At 33.5% G+C, this 22,398-nt stretch overlaps 1 protein-coding gene across 5 annotated transcripts in view; it reads left to right on the top strand.

The window, feature by feature from the left end:
* Positions 1–22,398, top strand: part of LOC134841292 (calcium permeable stress-gated cation channel 1-like) — a 70,148-nt gene that overhangs the window by 26,908 nt on the left and 20,842 nt on the right. The window contains exons 1-2 of one of the 5 annotated variants that reach the window (XM_063857180.1): positions 15,932–16,069; positions 17,654–17,959. The exons of 2 other annotated variants lie outside the window; for them this stretch is intronic. The gene's annotated coding sequence lies outside the window, so the exon portion shown is untranslated. Of the gene's footprint in view, positions 1–15,931; positions 16,070–16,648; positions 17,197–17,460; positions 17,960–22,398 lie in introns of those variants that run through there. 2 more of the 5 variants (XM_063857181.1, XM_063857186.1) reach the window with 2 other exon arrangements.

The raw sequence follows: 22,398 nt of genomic DNA on the forward strand, positions 1-22,398 counted from the left end.
ACGATCAAAAAATTCAATTTCTTCAAAGTATTCTAACTGGTTTTCACACATCGGAGTAACATCACAATCGTATTTATACAAAAATTTTTTTACTTGTTTTGATAAAGTTGAAATATCAACCTGAAGAGCAAGAGGCTCGTCAGGATCCGTATATTTACCAGAGTTTGTAAGGTAACTCAAATACTTTATATTCAGTTCTTCGTCTTTCTTTGAATTTTTTAAGGAAAGTTTACTGAATAAATGTAAAAAAATTTTGGGAATCATAACGTGATGAGTACAAGTCCACTCATCAGAATTGAAACTTTTTTCTTCGTTAATTATTGCTACAAAATTACCGTGAACGGTTTCATAAATAATGGTTCTTTCGTGATTGGAATATCCGACAATAATATAACAAGGCATTTTTGAAGAAAAGTTGGAAGAAAAGGACAAACGTAACGCGGAGAGAAATGAAACTGAAATGAATTGTGAAAACGCCTCAAGAGATTAAAATAGGGATTGGTTCTTCTAAAATTAGAAATTTCAAGACCTCCTATGTAGTTTTTGATCAGTTTAATAAGGGAGGGCGTGTAAAATATTTAAGTTACCTTGCGTGGTATTCTATGTTTATCTAAATTACATTCAAACAAATAGCTTGTATCAAAAATAGCACCTTTAACACCCATTAAAATTCTTATCAGTTGTACATGCACAAAATACTTATCCATTTGAACTAAATTGCAATCCAATATCTTTGCGATATAAAGTACATGTGTATATAAAATAAAATAGATACAACGCTTTCTTTTGCAGACATATACATTCAATCGAAACCATTCATTTCTTTCTATTCAGTTTTGAATCAAGTTACTTTGAAAATTTACTCATTACAATGAATAAAACCAAAACAAGCACCACAGCAAATGCAGATAAAGATTTTGGCGATTGCTATTTTGATATTTCGGAAAACAGTAAAAGATTAGTGCGTGCTACATTGAAAACATATGACCAAACTGGAACTTATGTATTCCTGAAAGTTTTCAAAAAAGCAACTGAAGGCGCTGAATTTGAATGTGTACAAAGATTTTCCTTAAGCAGCGAAGAATTTTCAAAATTACTAAAGTCGGGAAAGTCAATCCGAGCGCAAACAAGTGAAATTTCTGATACTGTTGAAAACAAAGACAAACCACAGTCTAACTGTAAACGAGCCAGGAAATCTCAACTTTCCTCAAACACAAACGATTTCAAGCACGACTCGAATTAATTTTCCTTTACAAAATGGCAGAAGCTATGTTCGAAGTTGTGTTACCTGATTATTTCAAAAAATTTCAACCAAATTTCAAATTTGTTATCACTGAAAAAATTCCTAATTTATCTACTTTTAAAAATTATGCTTTTGGAAGCCACTTCAAATCTGAATATTGCCCTTTTTCAGTCGAGAAGGAAAAAAAAACTCATTACCATATATTGATTCAAGTAGATTCAGAGGAACAATTAAACCAATTTTTTCCTTCCCAAAAATGTTTCAGTGTTCCTTGTATTTTCACTTGCTTCAAATACTTAGTTTCTCCTGCTAAAGATGTCAAAGGAAACGGTGAGTTATTTGACAAGCTTAAGCTAGCTCTCACTTATTCAGCACAACCTGTTGCAGCCAATCCCGATTTGTTAGATTTCACTGCAATCAAAAAACGTTTACCCAATTTATTGCTTTCTGCAACATCATCTAACAAACAAACTTCACCAAATGAAAACGTTTGCAAGAAATCTCCGGCCGTTGGGGGACAGAAACGAATTGATAATACAGTTACGCATGCTGCATCGTCGACGTCAAACAAATCCGTAAGAGTTTCGACTTCAGTTTCAAAGAAACATACAGAAAGCAGACATGTTCAAACAGATGAGATGAATACAGAAACTTTGAAAAGATTTGAAAGTTTAAATAATGGACCCCATTTTGCCGCATTTTGTAAAATAATGGATATTTTGACAAGTGGATATGGAATACTTGATGTAGATACTGATGTGCTATTTGTGAAATTTATTGTTGAAGAGAAAGTTAAGTTTTAATTGATACTTTTCATTATTCCTTTTTTATTATATTGAGTTCAGTAAACATGATTTCAACTTTCGATTTAAAACTCATTCATGAAATTTTTATAGACTTAAAATCACAATATCCAGACAAATCAGTCAGATTTCAGTATTTTTTAGCCACTTGTTTGTATTTGGATGCTGATATTAGTTTGGATTTTGTTTTGAAAAACAGACCATATGGTGGTTTAATTGGAATAGACAATTCGTCGCTCGACAAACACTTGAAACATTTCAAACTTCTTAGAATACATGCTATATTGCATGACGCAGCGGGATATTTGCAAGAAAAAAATCATACCGGTCCTGGGTACACATATGTTTTGCCTTGTCCAATAAAAAACTGTTACCTGGGTCACGTGACAGGTATTGCGTTTTGCTTATTTCTTAAAACATTCAAACCAAAGTTATTTCGTTTGTTGGAATGTTGAGTGAAAGTCATGTTAACCCAAAGAAAGAAAACTAAAAATCTGTTTTTCAACCATCTCATTATTTTAGATATTGAAGGATTTAAATGTGGCAAGAAACCTTTGATCATAAAGGAACTTTCCGTTTGCTCTGCTAATACAATTGATACAATTCATTTTCTGCCACCAGTTCAATTCAACAATTTATCAAAAGAAGAGAAAAAATATTATAATCGGGTATCTAAATTCCTACACGGGCTCCGTTGGGACGAAGGTGAATACCCTTACTCATATTTGGATCAAATTTTTGACAGCATTCGTTTGAGGAACCCAAATTCCCATTTTTTTGCTAAAGGTACACAAAAATCTGTTTTATTAGCTGAATACTTGAAATTACCCGTGACCAATTTGGAAGATATTGGCTGCCCAAAGATTGAACAGTTATTGGTTCAAGAAAAACATATTTGCAAACGACATTCCCATTTACTTCCCTCGCATCAATTATTAAAGCATTTTACCCGTAGAAAATCTAAAGTTTTTTTCGATTGGTTACAAAATGAACTGTCCAATGATGCAAACAACCTTATCTCCAAATTTGGTGGTTTACGCTTCAATGACTAATCAGAGTCCTGAAAACAGTTTAACACCAAGAATTAAAGTTACTCTTACGCGGACAGGCATATTAGATTGTCGAGGAAAACCTCTCCTGCAAAAACTCGAACAAATTACACTGAACAATATCGAAATCGATAATTTACGGAAATTTTTTACAGTTCTTGACTACTTTCACCTGTACAATGTCCAGACTCCAGTAACTTCGCCAGTCAATTCCGTTGTTCAATCTCAACCTGGAAGGGCTCCAACCTCAGCTGGGAGAGAGAAGACAAATCCATTTGCATGACCATCAGCTTCCAGCTGAACTGAAAGAATTAGTCAAAACTGATAACGTTGAGGAAATACATTTAGTTCAAGCCACTATCAGAGTTGCTGCTCATTTTGTTGTAAAGTTCAAATCTAATTGTAACCATGACAAATTCACAAAATATGGGTTTTTCTTCATTGAACGAGGAGTTGATTTGCCCGTTGAACCGAAATGACGAATCACATATATATGCCAAGTTTTGTGAATCATAATAAATATACTTATTGATTGTTTTCATTTTCTTTTGATCTTGTGTGATTACTAGTTGCTAACATGTCGTGTTTGAAAATTCAAAATTTCAAAAAAATATTTTTGCCAAAAGAAAACACACAAAATGTGAGTTTAACAGGTGAGAATTTACCAAAAGAATTATTAGACGAAATCAGTACCGGAAACGTAGAAAAAATTGTTCGGATACTTCTGACAGACAAAAACATAGCAAGATATTTAATAAAATACAAAACAAACGGCAATAGATCAGAGAGAAAAAAAGGCGATTGGTATGCAGTTGTAACTATCAACCTTGATACAAATAAGCAAAAAAAGTTTTCCAGTAAACATGGAAATTGAAGAAACCACCACTGTCGAGAACAATGATTGCGACTTTGTAGACATTGGTGGTGCCGAACAGTCTTTATCTCACGAAAACAGATCTTGGAAATTTTGTAATTCTGTTTCTCTTCCGTCTGCAGAAGTTGTCTTTTTCACACAAGTCTGTTTCATTTTCATTTTGCTCTCTTTATCGATTTCAAAACTGTCTTTTTACAACCTTAGTTGTGATGAGACTGCCATTTGGCTTTCAATACTATCCAGTACAGTTGTTTACATGTTACCCAATCCCAAGTTATAATAATGAATAAGATCATTTCAACAAAAGATCGTCTGTTTATGTCCGTTTCAGGTCCCTCGGGATCTGGCAAAACTGATTTAATTTTTCAAATGCTTCTCAAAGGTACATTCTATCCATCGTATAACAAGATATTTTATTTTTATCTTCACGATCAACCCAAATACCGTTCCTTTGTTTCTCACAACAAATTTGATATTGAATTTATAAAATTGTCCAGCTTTGAAATTGTTAATAACTTGCGGGATTGTATGATTGTCTTTGATGATACCTGTGAAGAAATTTTTAATGAAAAAGATTTTGTTAAATTAGCTACAGCAGTTCGACATAAAAATTTTCATGTTATTTATGTCAAGCACAATTTATTTCAGCAAAGTAAGCAATCACGTACAATAGATTTGAATACAACTCACTTAATTTTGTTCAAATCACCACGAGACATTCAACAAATTGATTATTTAGGCAGACAGTTGAATAATGCAAAATTCCTCCGTCATGCGTATCAGTTAGCAACGAAAGAAGATTTCGGTCATCTGTTGATAGACTTGGATCCCAAAACTTCAGAATGTCTTCGTTATTCGTCAAACATAGTTCCACCATCACCAACCATTTTCTATTTACCATCCTCAAAAGCAGTTATCACATCTCTTGAAAATGAAAGAGAAAGAATTATGTATATTGAAGCAAATGCTCAATAGTCGCCATTGTAGATCAATTTTGACAGGAGCTGATTCAAATTTTATTAAATTTCTTTGCGATTAATTTGTAAATGTTTTTGTGGGACATGTTCCAGCTAACAAGAGTTTCATCGAGAGTAAGAAAATACCATTTGGAAAAATTGTTGACCCTAAGTTTAGTATCCGAGAAAAACGAAAAGTTTTGGCAAACAATATTTCACTGGTTAAATCAATCAGAGAATCGTGTTACATTTACCTGAAAAACTAAAACCTTAAGCATGTATGCTGAAGAATTCATCCTCATTCCTCGAAAAACATATGCTCCAGATGAAAAAACTGCACCACAATCTCAAATCCTTCATAATCCATTAACTAACGACAAATCATCTCAACTCAATTACATACAACGATTTCGAGAACGAAATATCAGCCGTGACTCTCCACCACCATTAAACCCAACATCTCCTATTCCTTTATCCCCTAGTAATGTAGTACAAATCTTCGAAAAAGAAATTTATCTGCACTTACTAATTTCAGTGGTGATGGTGATGATGAAACAGAAGAAAATATTGAATCATACAATTCTCAGCAGCAGACAAGTTCAAAGAGATTAGAAAAAAAGGATGAAAAAAGTTATGGAAAAACCGCTGAAGTGTTTCGAAAGGTTATGGAATCCATTCAAGAGCTATTGGAAGCTAATAAATTGGAAAGGGCAAATATAGTGCTGAATCAGTTGTTCAAAGTTGAATCCTTGACATTAGACGTTGACGGATATGTTCTAATTCAAGGAAAACCAACACTCGTTAAAATTGAATCCTTTTTGTACGATAAACAGCAAAACACAAAAAAACTTGAGGGTGTTTTTTATCCTCAAATTTTGAAAGAACTGAATCTTGATCCTAGCTTAGTGTCTAACACTTATGCCAAACAGATTCTCCGCTCGCTTAAGAGCGAAGCAGCTAAGCCCTCAACTTCTTCCTCCTTCGTCTCCGACAACCCGACAACTGAGGACTCGAAGAGATCGAAACCCTCCTCTTCGAAGACTCGATCGACAACTTTCAAACCCAAAACCAAGAAATCCGACAAAAGAAAAACCCAGAAAAAAGAATTTTTCCCCAACACCAACGACGACGATGACGACGATGATAAAAACTATGAAAGCAGTAAAGAATAGTTTGCGACGACGTCAACAAAAGAATGGAAATCCTACTATCAGTGAAGAAAAGAAACTCAAATTACTCTACACGAAAGGTCCAGCTGCATTTGGTAGCGTTAAAAATTTAACAAATGCTAGTCAACTCTCACCAAAAAAAGTTAAAAATTTTCTGAGATCTCAATCATCGCATACAAAGTATGGATTGTTTCGTAAAACATATCCTCGGCTAAAAGTGATTGTTAACGATATCAACGAAATTTGGACTCTTGACTTGGCTTATGTTGATAAATTGGCTAAATATAACCGAGGGGTACGATATTTATTAGTTGCTGTCGATTGTTTCTCTCGCTACTTACGAGTGGAACCCCTGAAGACCAAATATGCTAAAGAAACAACCGAAGCTTTCAAAAAAATGATCAAAACAAAACAACCAAAAAAAGTTTGGGTTGACAAAGGCACCGAGTTTAAAGGAGAGTTCGAAAAGTTATGTACTAAACGAGAAATCATCAAATACAATACTCACAGTGAAAAAAAATCAGCGTTTGCCGAAAGAAACATTCGATCGCTGAAAAGTATTATCTACAAATACTTGGAGTTTGAATGGACTTACAGTTATATTGAAAAATTACAAAGTTTTGTTCAAACGATTAACTCACGCGTTAATAGAGTAACAAAATTGGCTCCAAACAAGGTCACAAGAAAACATGTACCTGCTTTAGTTTCATTAATTGCAAACAGTTCATCGAAGTTGGTACAGAAGCCAAAATTTTATGTTGGTGACTATGTGCGAATAGCGAAGACTGACTTGCCTTTTAGAAAAGGTTACAAGCAGATTTTTACAGACGAAGTTTTTGAAATAGTTGCCATTCCTACAGTAAACCCTCCAACATACAGTCTCATTGATGCGGAAAAGGAAGAAATCAGCGGAAAATTTTATGAAAAAGAACTTAGTTTAATTGGAAACAAAGCTGATTATAACGAAAATGGGCAGTGATGAGTTTACTGTACATTTGATTTCAACAGCATCAATGGATTATTTCCCAGACAACACTTTGGCCAGTTTTAGAAATTTTTGTAAAGAAGAAATAGCTTTAGACGGAGATTGGAGAGTTGCTCTCTCAGAAATAATTTTCCCCACAAAATTAAACAATGTTACTGATGAGGAAATTACGTACTTCAGAGCATCCGAAGTAGTAGCCAGTAAATCCAACGCTGGCAATCGGAATACAATTTCCAGACCCTACTATGGCGAAAAAGTTTTTATCAAATCAGGAGAGTACACTTTTATAGAACAATTGATTAATGAGATAAAAAACAAAACTCAAAGACAAAATTCATTTTGATGCGAGTCCTCAAGAAATCACGAATAGCATGAGCATTTGGATGAACGCAAATGAAGGAATCTCATTCCCAAGTCCCCAAATACCCAGTCTGTTAGGCTACAATGCAAAGCTTGATGAGAACGGTGAATATCACATTGGTTACAAAATGATACCCTCCTTCGATGCATCTTATGAGGGAAACGAACTGTACGAATCTCATTTCCCATATGACTTATCAAGTGGGACAAGTCTAATTTTTGTCTATATTGACATTATTCAATACCAAACTGTTGGTGATGCAAAGGCCCCATTGTTACGCGTCATTGATTCAAATAGACGGATCAAAAACGGTAGTGCCTGCACCATTGAACCGAATCATCGAAAAAACTTCACTAATTTAGACTACAAAAAATTATTCACTTCATCTGTACAATCAATATCGGTACAGTTGCGCACAGAAACTGGAAGACTAGTGCCCTTTGCAGGAACTGGTAAAGTTGTGTTGACTCTAAAATTCAAGCGCTTTGATTGAAAACCAATGGAACAATATTATGCAAAGCAAGCTTCACTTCCTCATTTCTCTGGACACTACCGACAACGCGGCAGTGGATTTGGCGCTTTGGCTGCTGGTATTGGTCGTGTTGCTATACCGTTTGCACGACGGGTTATTCTACCGGCTGCGAAAAAACTGGGCAGAGAACTTTTGATGAGTGCAGCGCCAGAACTAATTGATGTCGCTATGAAAAAGAAGTCTCCTAAACAAGCATTGAAAAACACTGTCACAAAAACTGCAAGAAAACAACTCGGTGGTGGTAGACGTCGTCGGCGAAAGACACCAATGAATGGATTACGAAGAAGAAGGCCAGTAGGGGCTCGAAAAAGAAAAACAACCATTCGAAGAAAAACCAGACCAGTGAGAAGTCGAGCAGATTTTTTCTCAAACATCAAAAATGATCGCTAATTTGTTACCCAATGAAGCTACACATAGCTCTCTGGATTTGTTTGAAAAACAACCTCTTTTGATTACTTTTGAAAACGCTTTTGATCAAAAAATTGGACCTGTCTATTCACCCAATGGACCAATGCTTGAATTTGAAATCACCGGTGACCGTAATAATTTTGTTGACCTGCAAAAAATTTATTTGGAAATACGATGCAAAGTAACGCAATCAAATGGAGCTGATCTGCGATACGACAACACTGATCCTACTGTGTCTGATTCACCGTTCCTCGTAAACAACTCCCTGTATTCCCTTTTCTCTGACTGTACCCTCTCTGCTAATGGACTCAAAATCTCAAATGCCAATAGTAATTTTGCGCATAAAAGCTTTATTGGAACAGAATTTTCTAACAGCAAAGGAGCCAAGGATTCATGGCTTAAGTGTCAGGGATATCGTTTTGAAAACAATCCCGCTGCAATAGATGCAGCTGATTTCACATCTCAACGAGAACTGGTTCGTGAATCGAGGGAAATTTGGTTCTATGGACCCGCTGGAGTTGATTTTTTCACATGTGACAAGCATTTGTTGAGCGTTGTTACCCTCAGACTTTCCTACAGACGTTCTCATGAAGACTTTCTCATTATTTCTGAAGATGCTGCCAAGCATTACAAGCTGCAAATACTCGAAGCGAACCTATATGTTAAAAAAATGACTGTGACCGACCATGTGCTCTCTGCCATTGAATCAACTTTGCTCAAAACTCCTGCGAACTACCCATATCAAGAAGAAATTACAAAAACATTTCTTGCAACAGCTGGTCAGCGCAGCTGGCAACAGGAAGACATTTTTGCTCGTGAACCGGTGAGACAAATTATAATAGCATTGAACACAAATAATGCATTTCTAGGAACAAACCGAACGAATCCTTTTCATCATCAAAAATTTGGATTGGAGCAAGTTACCTTGAGACGGAACGGTTTACCAATAGCAAGTACACCAATCAGTACACAAGATCATAAACGTCTCTTCTTCAACACACTATCAGCGCTAGGTTTGTTGCACTGCGGGCTGGGAATCACTCTGGATAACTACCAACAGCTCATGACTTCTTGCATCCAGAACTTACTAACTGCTCAGTTTCACTCGATCTTCAATTCTCAAACGCGTTGACAGCAAACCTTGAAATTTTTGTTTGGGGTATACGCTCATCCAATGTATTTATTACCTCCGACCGCAAAGTTACAAAGAACGTCCTTCCAATTTCGACCGTCTAAAAATGGATGAAATTCAGTTGCAGGATCTCATTCAGAACTGTAAACATCTGAAATATCAGTTTCTTGGAGTATTTGCAGCGGACAATTTTCCACCTCACATCCCAAACAATATCTTTATGATTGTGAACACTTCAAAATCAGATTCTCCGGGGACATATTGGATTGTAATTTGCAACAGAAGAAATGTTTTATATTTTGCTGATCCTCTCGGTCTTCCTCTTTGGCAGTACAAAATCTGTATAAACGATTGAACGAGAATTTTCATCAGGTGACTGAATTGATGACAAACTTTCCCATGCAAGACTCAAACTCTACCATGTGCGGTTCTTTTTGCATTTATATTGCACATTTGATTTATGATAAAAACTTTAATGATGATGCTTCTGATTTTGCTTACATAAAGGATCATGTTTTGAAACGTTTCCTAACTCACATGCTTACCCATTAACTAAAAATTTAATATGGCTGTTTTGTACACTTTTCAATTTCATTTTAAACACTACATTTTTTAGTAATTGATATTTTTACCCAAATTTTAACTGAATATCAGTAATCCGAGAAGTTAGATTACTATAGAAAAAATACAAAATCGATCTATGGCGGGATATCACCATACCAGCAACTGTTGCCTCCTTTCAGTAATATTTCCGGACGGGTTTCGAAACGCCGCCTTTCGGCTGAGAGTCGAGCGCCATGCGTTTTCCTCTACTCGGACCCCAAGAAATTTTGTTCCACTTCAATTTTATAGTAACAAGTTAGGTACAAGTTTTGACAATATTTCTGGGCACTTTTGGCTTTCATCAGTGTTCTCGTTTTTTCAAGATCTTAACCCACTTCAACTTATTAGCTCTTTCAACCTTTCTATAAAATCAAAGCTTTTGTCATAGATTTCAGACGTTTATTTTTCAGACTCCTGTAGACACGGAAAATGGAAATGTCGAAATTTTCCAGCCAATTTCATTATTTTAGAGTTTTCAGTGTTGCATAATTTTACTTTGTTTTTTACTTTCATTTAGCTTAAAGAAAATTTTCATTCTTATTTCGGTCAAATTGATCATTAGCTTTTGCCTAAATAGAGGTGGCGGCCGCCGCAATTGACGAATTTTCCTTTCTTTGAGATTCAGCAATAAAACATGCATTTTTGAAGGAAATCGTTCACCGCAGCCAACAGTTAAGCTACGCTGCCAAAATCTGGTGCTTTCCTATTACATATAATAGGTATATAATGTCCTTTTACATGTAAACAAGCCAATACCCCCAAACTTTAGAAGGGAAAACATGCACCGACCAAAACTTAATTCCATTCCCGTTTCCACAACGTTCAGTGGGAATACTCAATATTTGACCGAAGTTTTACATAGGGATCATTAAGTATAAAAATTATACATTGGGATCATTAGGTATAAAAATTATTCATAGGGATCATTAGGTATAAATATTTTACATAGGGATCATTAGGTATAAATATTTTACATAGGGATCATTAGGTATAAATATTTTACATAGGGATCATTAGGTATAAATATTTTACATAGGGATCATTAGGTACAAATATTTTACATAGGGATCATTAGGTATAAATATTTTACATAGGGATCATTAGGTATAAATATTTAACATAGGGATCATTTGCTATGAAAATTATACATAGGGATCATTAGGTATAAATATTTTACATAGGGATCATTAGGTATAAATATTTTACATAGGGATCATTTGCTATGAAAATTATACATAGGGATCATTAGGTATAAATATTTACATAGGGATCATTAGGTATAATCTATACCCAATGATCCCTGTAGGGATCACTCCACCCCCCCCCCGATCCCAGTGTCGTATATCTATACTACTAACCACACTGAACGCAATTTTATCCTTTCCCTTAAACATTGAAAATAAGACCTGGATTCTAATAAGATTATTTGACATTAGGTAATAATTCTTTGAGTAATTGCTTCTAATCAATCAAATAATGGAGTTAAATGACCTTTTAGGAAAACTCTACAAAAATTAAGAAAAAATAATTATTGAACTTCTTTCGATCTCAAAGTTGTAGAAAAAAGTCATAGTTACATCAACTTGAATTTCAGTCCACCTGACTGTTTAGATCAAAGCAGTAATTCATTATGAGGGTTTGTTGGATTGTTCAATTGCGGAAACAGTTTTTAAAAATTTTACCAGATTTTTTACAGAATAACCTGGGTCCCAAATGTGGAAATATGAAACAGTTTACCAAAATCACTAGCGGATTTTTCAAAAAAGCATCCAAATCATCAAATATATACGTGTAGCATGTTCCTCTGCAAGCAGAACAATAGCTTCTCATCACCGCAAAAATTGTTTTAAAAGTTTTTGTTTGTGTACATAATTTTTTCATATTGATTGTTGTTTTTGTTTATCGGGTTTGTAGATTTTGTTGATTTTTATGTGAAAAAAAAATCGTTTGCATTTTTTGTATTGTAAAATACTTTTAAGTACAAAATTTTTAAAATTTCTCTCTAAATCAAAAAATGGAAAAAAAATGGTTTTTTATTTTTTGTTTAGGGCTTGCCTAATTTTTGGGGCGCAATTGTGCAAAAAATCTCACCGAATCACTGGCCTTAAAAAAACCTGATTTGACTCATTTTATCGCTCATTTCTTTCAAATTTTTAATTAATAACGCTTGATGAGCCAAATCATTAGGTATAAATATTTTACATAGGGATCATTAGGTATAAATATTTTACATAGGGATCATTAGGTATAAATATTTTACCTAGGGATCATTTGCTATGAAAATTATACATAGGGATCATTAGGTATAAATATTTTACATAGGGATCATTAGGTATAAATATTTTACATAGGGATCATTTGCTATGAAAATTATACATAGGGATCATTAGGTATAAATATTTACATAGGGATCATTAGGTATAATCTATACCCAATGATCCCTGTAGGGATCACTCCACCCCCCCCCCCCCTCCGATCCCAGTGTCGTATATCTATACTACTAACCACACTGAACGCAATTTTATCCTTTCCCTTGAACATTGAAAATAAGACCTGGATTCTAATAAGATTATTTGACATTAGGTAATAATTCTTTGAGTAATTGCTTCTAATCAATCAAATAATGGAGTTAAATGACCTTTTAGGAAAACTCTACAAAAATTAAGAAAAAATAATTATTGAACTTCTTTCGATCTCAAAGTTGTAGAAAAAAGTCATAGTTACATCAACTTGAATTTCAGTCCACCTGACTGTTTAGATCAAAGCAGTAATTCATTATGAGGGTTTGTTGGATTGTTCAATTGCGGAAACAGTTTTTAAAAATTTTACCAGATTTTTTACAGAATAACCTGGGTCCCAAATGTGGAAATATGAAACAGTTTACCAAAATCACTAGCGGATTTTTCAAAAAAGCATCCAAATCATCAAATATATACGTGTAGCATGTTCCTCTGCAAGCAGAACAATAGCTTCTCATCACCGCAAAAATTGTTTTAAAAGTTTTTGTTTGTGTACATAATTTTTTCATATTGATTGTTGTTTTTGTTTATCGGGTTTGTAGATTTTGTTGATTTTTATGTGAAAAAAAAATCGTTTGCATTTTTTGTATTGTAAAATACTTTTAAGTACAAAATTTTTAAAATTTCTCTCTAAATCAAAAAATGGCAAAAATGGTTTTTTATTTTTTGTTTAGGGCTTGCCTAATTTTTGGGGCGCAATTGTGCAAAAAATCTCACCGAATCACTGGCCTTAAAAAAACCTGATTTGACTCATTTTATCGCTCATTTCTTTCAAATTTTTAATTAATAACGCTTGATGAGCCACAAAAGGTATAAATATTTTACATAGGGATCATTAGGTATAAATATTTTACATAGGGATCATTAGGTATAAATATTTTACATAGGGATCATTAGGTATAAATATTTTACATAGGGATCATTAGGTATAAATATTTTACATAGGGATCATTAGGTATAAATATTTTACATAGGGATCATTAGGTATAAATATTTTACCTAGGGATCATTTGCTATGAAAATTATACATAGGGATCATTAGGTATAAATATTTTACATAGGGATCATTAGGTATAAATATTTTACATAGGGATCATTTGCTATGAAAATTATACATAGGGATCATTAGGTATAAATATTTACATAGGGATCATTAGGTATAATCTATACCCAATGATCCCTGTAGGGATCACCCCCCCCCCCCCCGATCCCAGTGTCGTATATCTATACTACTAACCACACTGAACGCAATTTTATCCTTTCCCTTGAACATTGAAAAAAAGACCTGGATTCTAATAAGATTATTTGACATTAGGTAATAATTCTTTGAGTAATTGCTTCTAATCAATCAAATAATGGAGTTAAATGACCTTTTAGGAAAACTCTACAAAAATTAAGAAAAAATAATTATTGAACTTCTTTCGATCTCAAAGTTGTAGAAAAAAGTCATAGTTACATCAACTTGAATTTCAGTCCACCTGACTGTTTAGATCAAAGCAGTAATTCATTATGAGGGTTTGTTGAATTGTTCAATTGCGGAAACAGTTTTTAAAAGTTTTACCAGATTTTTTACAGAATAACCTGGGTCCCAAATGTGGAAATATGAAACAGTTTACCGAAATCACTAGCGGATTTTTCAAAAAAGCATCCAAATCATCAAATATATACGTGTAGCATGTTCCTCTGCAAGCAGAACAATAGCTTCTCATCACCGCAAAAATTGTTTTAAAAGTTTTTGTTTGTGTACATAATTTTTTCATATTGATTGTTGTTTTTGTTTATCGGGTTTGTAGATTTTGTTGATTTTTATGTGAAAAAAAAATCGTTTGCATTTTTTGTATTGTAAAATACTTTTAAGTACAAAATTTTTAAAATTTCTCTCTAAATCAAAAAATGGCAAAAATGGTTTTTTATTTTTTGTTTAGGGCTTGCCTAATTTTTGGGGCGCAATTGTGCAAAAAATCTCACCGAATCACTGGCCTTAAAAAAACCTGATTTGACTCATTTTATCGCTCATTTCTTTCAAATTTTTAATTAATAACGCTTGATGAGCCAAAAAAGTTTGTGCATTTGATCCAGAAAATTGTTAGTATCTACGTGAGACTTTGAAGGTTTTTTTGTCCGTTAAGAAAATCGTTTCGAGTTAGCCAAAAATTATTGACAAATTTTTTGAAATCAAAAACCACGGTAAACTTTTTGAAATTTTAATTCATATCCTCACATCTAACTCTCAGTACAAAGCGAAGCATTTGGCATCCTTTCATCCGTTGTTTGAACCATTTGCAAGCTTCAATTCAATATGCATTGTATTTTGAGCTGAATTAATTCGCCGCAATTGCTACACACCAATAAATTATTCAAAATTTCCTTTGCTCTAATTATTCCATTTTTGAAACTTTCAAGCCTCTATAGTTTCATCAGAAATAATTGCACGAGAATTTTTTTGTTAAACTAAAGCTCATAACGTTATAATTTTTCCAATGGCAAATAAAGTTTCTATCAGTAAATTTGAAGTAGAAGTACGAACAAAAGTTTATTCCGTCACTTTCTTCAAAGTTTGAAGCAGTTGCATTATGAGGCCAAACTGTGTATTTTGCGAAGTGTAAGCGGACTCCGCATTGAGGACGGTACCTTTGATTTTTTGTTTTTTCATTCTTTTTGATTTTTCCGACAAAGTTTTAACGCGTTTAAAGAGTTGCCTCTGGATTCCAGAGACATGCAGACACCAAATTATGCTCCTATCCAGTGCACAGTTTGGCCTCGTAATGGAAAAAAAATTCCTCGGGAAATTGAATAAGTAATGACATGTTTTGTTTCAAACAACTAGTTTTGCGTTGAGAAATTTGAGAAATAATCACTCACAGAAATTTATTTAAAAACTTAAAGCGAGACAAAAAAGCTCAGTTTTTTTAGACTTTTCAATTGTGACCCATTAAAGTTCTAGTTGCACAAGATTTTGTCTTAATGTGTACTTATTTGTTTCAGGAGAGTTCAAAATAATATTCGGTCAAAATATTAAAAATTTTGACATTTTATTTTTGAAAATCTATACTAGTTCCCTTTTCTCGTGAAAACCCTAGATCCACCCCGTAAAACTAGGCGCAAAGAAAGTAATTTTTTGTGGAAATGGTTGATAGCAAATATTTTTAACGAAAAAATGAGCTGTTCTGTTATTCTTACTAGTTTCACAGCACGTACACATATTTTAAAAATATGTTTCATTTAAAGCGTTAAAAAATGGTCTACTTTTAAAAAACATTCAGCGTTTTCTGTTTTTACACTTTTGTTTAAATTAAAGTAGCTGACTTCAATTGCGTCAACTAGTTCATACGGCCGCATGAATTATCGTAGTTTTTATTGATCACGATGTTATTGTGTCTTAACACGTTTTCATCAAATACTTTGACAATATCAGACCTCAATTTTTCGCAAAAAGTCTAATCTCGATATTCGAAAAACTTTTAACAGTCATTTTTCTATTTCAACTAATTACTCACTGAAATACGTTTATTTTACTGGTTTAAAATTTTAAAACAGCAACAGAACAGTTTCTAAAATTTGAGTCGGTTTGTACAAAACAAACAACTTAGAATTTACTTGGAGTTAATTTTGAACTATTTAGTCATTTTTTGAGCAAAAAACAAACAATTAAAGGAAAAAAGTAAACCCAAAAACAGCCTCAAAAATTTCAATTGATTATTTTACTCCTACAGCCAAAAAAGTTTTCGTAACATATAATTTTCGGTTAACAAAGAATTAACGGTTCCCAATAGAATTGGTTATTTTTTCTGTATTTTTTTGACAGGTTTTAGGACCCATTTCTTAAACTGGAGCCACTAATGCTCAAAGAAGCAGTTTTCAATTGCTCACAAAAATTTGAAAGTTTTTAGTTTTTACAAATATCGCGATAGTCAATTGTCTGACAGCCATACACCGAAACATTTTATTGGTTTTTAATCAAAGTTTTTTTGGTACAATTTTCAGAAATTTTTTCCATTTCCTGTCAACTGTAGGGACAAATCAGTAATGCGCTAAAGGAGTTTCTTGATCTTATAAAATTATCTGAAAAAACTCCTAAAAAACACAAAGACACACGAAAAAGTAAGTCTCCCGTTGCAATCAAGTTTCAATCGGAAATTTTTATTCAATCTGATTGCTTGAAGGAAAATGACTATTGAAAACAGATTATCTTTGATTTTTTGAACTTAAACTCATCAAGATTATTTCTTAAGGCTGAGTTCCCACCACTGCAATCGATCCAAGTGCTCACCTTTTTATATCTTTTAATCTTGATTGTTCTGCCTTTTTTTGGATAGCTTAACGTCGTAACGTCGTATAATGTCACTTTTATACTTGACTAGCAAAAGGAAATTAATAACGTAAATCAGAAATTGAAGCGCTCCTAATACAGAGCCCTGGGAAACACCGCAAGCCAAGCTTTCCATACCAGATCATTTCGGTTCAACGGCGACAAGTTGATTACAGTTTGTTGAAGAACTCGATAAACTTTCTTATTATTACCACTTTCTTATTTATCCCATATTTTTCCTTAGAAATCTGTGGTTTTCAGGCCATTAACTGGTACCATTTTTCTTAATACGGAGCCTCTATTTATTTAACTAATAAAGAATTTGGTAAGCGGCTCGTGATAGCTGTCGAAAATTTTTAGACTGTCTGATTGATTCCACCCCGAATCTTGGTTTTACAAAAATCTAACTGAATCGACTAATTTTTGTGCTGTATATCCAATAAGATATACTTGACTTTTGTGCCATAGTTGACTGAAATAAGCTCCTCCTTTAACATTTTAGTCTGATAATTTTTGTTCTTTTCTATCGATTCGGTGGGTGGAGTTAAATGAATTAGACTTCACTCTATTCACAATTTTAGCTTGAAAAAAATTGCGTTCTCAGAAACTGTTTGGTATTTTAACTATCCCATCATATTTTCAAAAGATCAATGCAGCATTATCATTTTGATTACTTAAATAAGATGAACGAGGAATTTTGACGAGTTTAGACGGTTTGAGAAATATATGTTCTATCAAAAATCTTTGTTGAATAAATAATTTCCAATTTTTCGAAACAACAATGATTTCTTTTGACTAATTCCTAAGTAATCAGTCAACTTCTTTTCCTACCAATTGTTTACTTCAGTTATCAGTTAGTAAAAATAAACGTGAACACTTTCTGTTTTATTCTGACGTCAGAGAATTATCCCCATTTTAAATTCTCCTGGGATGTAAGGAAAAACCGCGCGATTATCATGCGCTGCTAACTTGGCTTTTATATCATCAATCAGAGTGATTAGGAGATGATATTAAAGGTAAGTAAGCTTGATTCAAACAAACCAATTTATTAATTTTAAGGTTGCGTTTGAGTACCATCGGGACAGGAGCTCCGATCCCCCCCCCCCCCATTTTGCTTCTCAATTCAGGGTTTACCGTTAAAAACTACGCTTGGAAAGTTCTAAATTACAAAATAACTTTTGGCCACATACGCAACATTCAAAATTTCATGTAGGTTATTTTTATTTAACTTAATTTCATAAATGATAGTGATAAATGTGAACAACATGTTTTTGAACATGAATTTGAACAAGATTACAAAGATGAACCTGGCTTTTTCCTAAAATACGTTTTTGGCTAAGTATAAGGATCCACTTTCATTTTTAAAAAAATATATATGCCCCTCCCTCTACCCCCACACCCATTCCCCATTCCTCCAATAAAATCCTTGATTCGACTCTGATACTTATTACGCTTGCGATAAGCAAGCGTTATCATATCGGAATATAGTCTTTTTTTTCGGGTTAAAAACTAGTTAACTAGTTTAACAAAAGCAGTTGAATCAGTAAGCATGCCGCTTTATTCACTTCTTCCTTCTTCCACTTCTTCCGTGCACGGCCCTTCTGTTCACGCCTTTCCTATTTCCAGGTCTGGGGCCGAGTCCCGGCTGGACCTCATTTTTTTGCGATTGAAATTTTTTTCGATATAAATTGAATGGTCGGAATTTCGTTTTTCTGCTCAAATTTTGTCAGCTAAATTGCCACATCACGGATTTTGCTTGTGCTATAAGCAACTTTTTTGCAGTTGCAAGTGCATGGGTTGTTCATTCCAGTTTCAGGGAGGGACTTGAATTATGTTGGGTTGCTAAACTTATATTCAATTGTCTGACTTGTTTGCCTAGAGTGATTTTTTTATGAGACATACAAAAAATTAAATGTTAGTTGACCTGATTTTTTAATTTTTTAAATATTTTTGATTTTCACTTGTAGTTTTTATGTTTGTTGTCTCGCAAGTGGTGTTAAGCTCCGCTTCGCCGCTGCTTAGAAACAAAATAAATGAAGTCCCTAAGACGATGAATTTATATATTATAGCATTATGTACCAGGTGTTTCAGATAAACTCTAAATCGGACAGTTTCTCAGAGATTGAAAGCATTTTTGAAATTTATTGAATGTAGTTCGAATAACGTCTGTAAGGACTTTAAAACGATATGTCACTCAAATATCTCCGATTACTAATTCCGGTAGTTGATTTTGCGTGGAGAACAAAAATAAAACTAAAACCCACCCGAATACAAAGATTCCTCCCATTTTTTAAATGGTCGGAACAAAAAAAATGAAATTTTAGAAAAAAGAACAAATTATGTATTGTCAGACATCGATTATTTCAAATTCCGTTAAAATTATTTTAAAAAAGAATTTGAACTAAATGAACTAAATTAGAAATGTTCACACTTTATTTTTTCGCAGCAAGACCTTTTTCATAAAGCCCTTCTTTTTAGGAAAAATCAAAAGAAAGGCTTTATAATGATAAATCACTCAGTTTATTGGCTGTTTAGTTCAGATACTTGATTTTGGGTGGAAAACATTTTTTTTAAGTGCCTCGAATACGTAATACAGACCCAAGACGTGGTCGGAACCGGGCTTTTTTTGCTTAACAAATGATGTAATAGGATTTCCGAGTAGTTCCACCAACAGCAATTTAAAAGCAGAACGATTCGTACTCAAAAAAACCGACGCTTTATAAACTTTTCATTATTTGAGCCAAAAATCGTATAAAACAATTAAAACATGTAAAAACTTCCTATCATCAGAAGGCATGAAACTTTTTATGAGCATCAAAAAAAAGTTTTTAATACCTTTGCTATGTTGTGTGAACTTTTCACGCCTTTTAGCCAATATTAAAATTTTTAGGGCATTGTATGAATGTTTTGACAAAAAATACGTTTTTTGGTAAAAATTGGTGCTCGATGCACATTAAAAAAAATAGGGTTGTTCTGTCAATGATGGATGCACGTCTATGAAAATAGTACCCACGGGGATACCCTTCATTAAGTCAAATCTAAATCTGAAATTCGAATCTAATAGGTCGAATCTAAATTTTGTGAACTTGAATCAAAGGCTTGGCTTAAGTTATAAAAAATTAAATGTCTTAATTTCTCGCTCATTAATTTGGACAAATTATTAATTCAAGCATGTCAATCGGAACATATTGAAAACCCTGAATGTTCCGACTGCCCATTAATTAGTCTCTAATACTTTTTGGTAACTAAAACAGTGAACCTAAGAATTTGAGGTGGTTATATCAAGTGTTAAGCTTTGAGTCGTTTACGGAATTAATAAGACCAATTAGATTGTCTCAATTCAATTTGACGCGGATATGAGTGCGGATAATTTGCCATGCATAAATAGTTCGCGTATTGAAACTAAATATAAAGCCTTATTTCAGCAGCCAAGCATCTCTTTAGTCTTGTGCAAGCATACTCTGATGGCAATCACAAAATTTTTTGATTGATACCCATAAGCTTTTCTAAATTTGGTCTGATTAAAAGAAACCAAATCCGGGCATATATATTCCTCATTTTCTTCGAAAGTCGGAACAAAAATAATTCTTCAAGAAAATTGAACTATATTTTTCTATCAAGACATAGCTGATTGAATATTTTCAATGCCTTGTCTCACTCTGATCTTGTTTCAATTTTTTGATACATTTTGAAAAATTGTACGTCATCAAATTTTTTTGAAAATTCAACGCGAGCGCAATTTCATGGATCATGAGAATGAACTTGTTTCTTGTGACGTTTTTTTACGGCCAGCATTTAAGAGAATTCGATTTAAAAAGCACAAGATGTCGTAGACTAATTAAATGTTTCATTCTTGGTCATTTTTTGGCCATGCTTTTTTGCGCTAAGACTCAGTTTTGCAAAAAATTGGTCCGCAAACGATGAAATTTTGAAGTTTAGATCTCTCTTGTTCTGATTGTACATTTGTTTTGTTTTGCTTGAACTGTTTTCGTTTCGATGATATGCCTCCATGGCTATCCAAAAACTGCAAAAAAGATCTGCAAAACTTAAAGAAAAAAGTTGAAAGTTATACGATTTTTTTTGATGTTTCTAATTAACTTTTTTTTAAAATAAAATCTTACATGCCAACCTGCCGCTCCTCTATTTTTATTATTTCGTTTCCGCAATTTTTCTGCAGCTTGAAAAGGTCATGATTTCTTGTTTGATTTATTGGTTTGAGCTTTTGCATTTTCCCATTACAATGTTTTGATCGAAATGTTTTGATCGAAATGTTTTTCCAAATTATAAATGTTGTGAACTCAAACCACGTTTTAAGATACTTCATTTTAATTTAACCATGGCAAGCTTGTACAAAGACAAACTTTTCCTTGACAGATAATACTTGCAGTTGAAATTGGATTAACTTTGTCTGAAACTTAAAAGACACAACCTTTTATTGATGTTTGGTAATTTTTAGGTGCTTTCAGTTTTCGAAAATACTTGGAAAGTAAGTAAGATCAAGGCTACAGGTACTTAGCTTATAAATTAAAATCATCTTGAGATCACCTAACATTATCAGCTCATTATACTGGGTCTGGAACATTTTTTGATGATCATTGTACACAAGATAAAATACTTTCCGCTTTTCTGGCCATATTTTGTCAGTTTAGTGATTCTCTTCACATTCTCCTCTCTGTTTCAGAAGTGATAAAAAACTGATCTTTGTCTCATTGTAACTACATCTAGTGTGCTTCCAGCAAAACGCAAGATTAATTGAACCTCTTTTATTAACCTCCGCCTCCCCCAGTAATATAATATATAAGATTCTTATAAGATTTTGAATTTTTACTGACACCCGGGTACAAAATGGGGCATTTGTTATCAGGTGCAAAGTTTGTATACGCTTAACCATTGAATAAGTCCGTAAATGGGGGTGGGTATCCGTTACAACGTACCTTTTAGGGACAATATTTACAGGATCCAATTATATTGTTCAGGGAAACACGGCTGTCCAAATTAATCAGATCGGTTGTTGACCACACATCAGTTCGTGAAAAATGACTTTTAAATTGCAAGTCAGTTGCGTGTAACCTTTGATGCTTGTTTAGCATCCGCTACTTAAGTCATCAAAAGGATGCTGTTTTAAGAGTCTATGAGAGCAATACAAGCTGAAATTACAGTAAGAGTCTCTGTTGGTAGTTTTTCGTGGCTAGAGTTTTCCAAGGTTCAGCTTAAAAGGCTTCAGTTTGTGGCTGAACTTAGTTGAACTATTATGGTATTAAAGGTTATGTGCCGGCTTGTCTAAAAATTTATAACTGTTGCATCTGAAAACTGTGACGGAACTTCGGCAAGTTGTTAGATTCCTATAAATCTCAGCCACCTAGTCTCAATCTTGTATAAAGCACCACGTAGTTACAACGAGGTCGAAATTATGAGGACATAATGCTTTTCTGGCATACTTTAACAAACGTTTTCA

The sequence above is a fragment of the Symsagittifera roscoffensis genome, chromosome 3 (assembly GCF_963678635.1).
Source record: "Symsagittifera roscoffensis chromosome 3, txSymRosc1.1, whole genome shotgun sequence".
In the NCBI taxonomy this organism is placed as follows: domain Eukaryota; kingdom Metazoa; phylum Xenacoelomorpha; order Acoela; family Convolutidae; genus Symsagittifera; species Symsagittifera roscoffensis.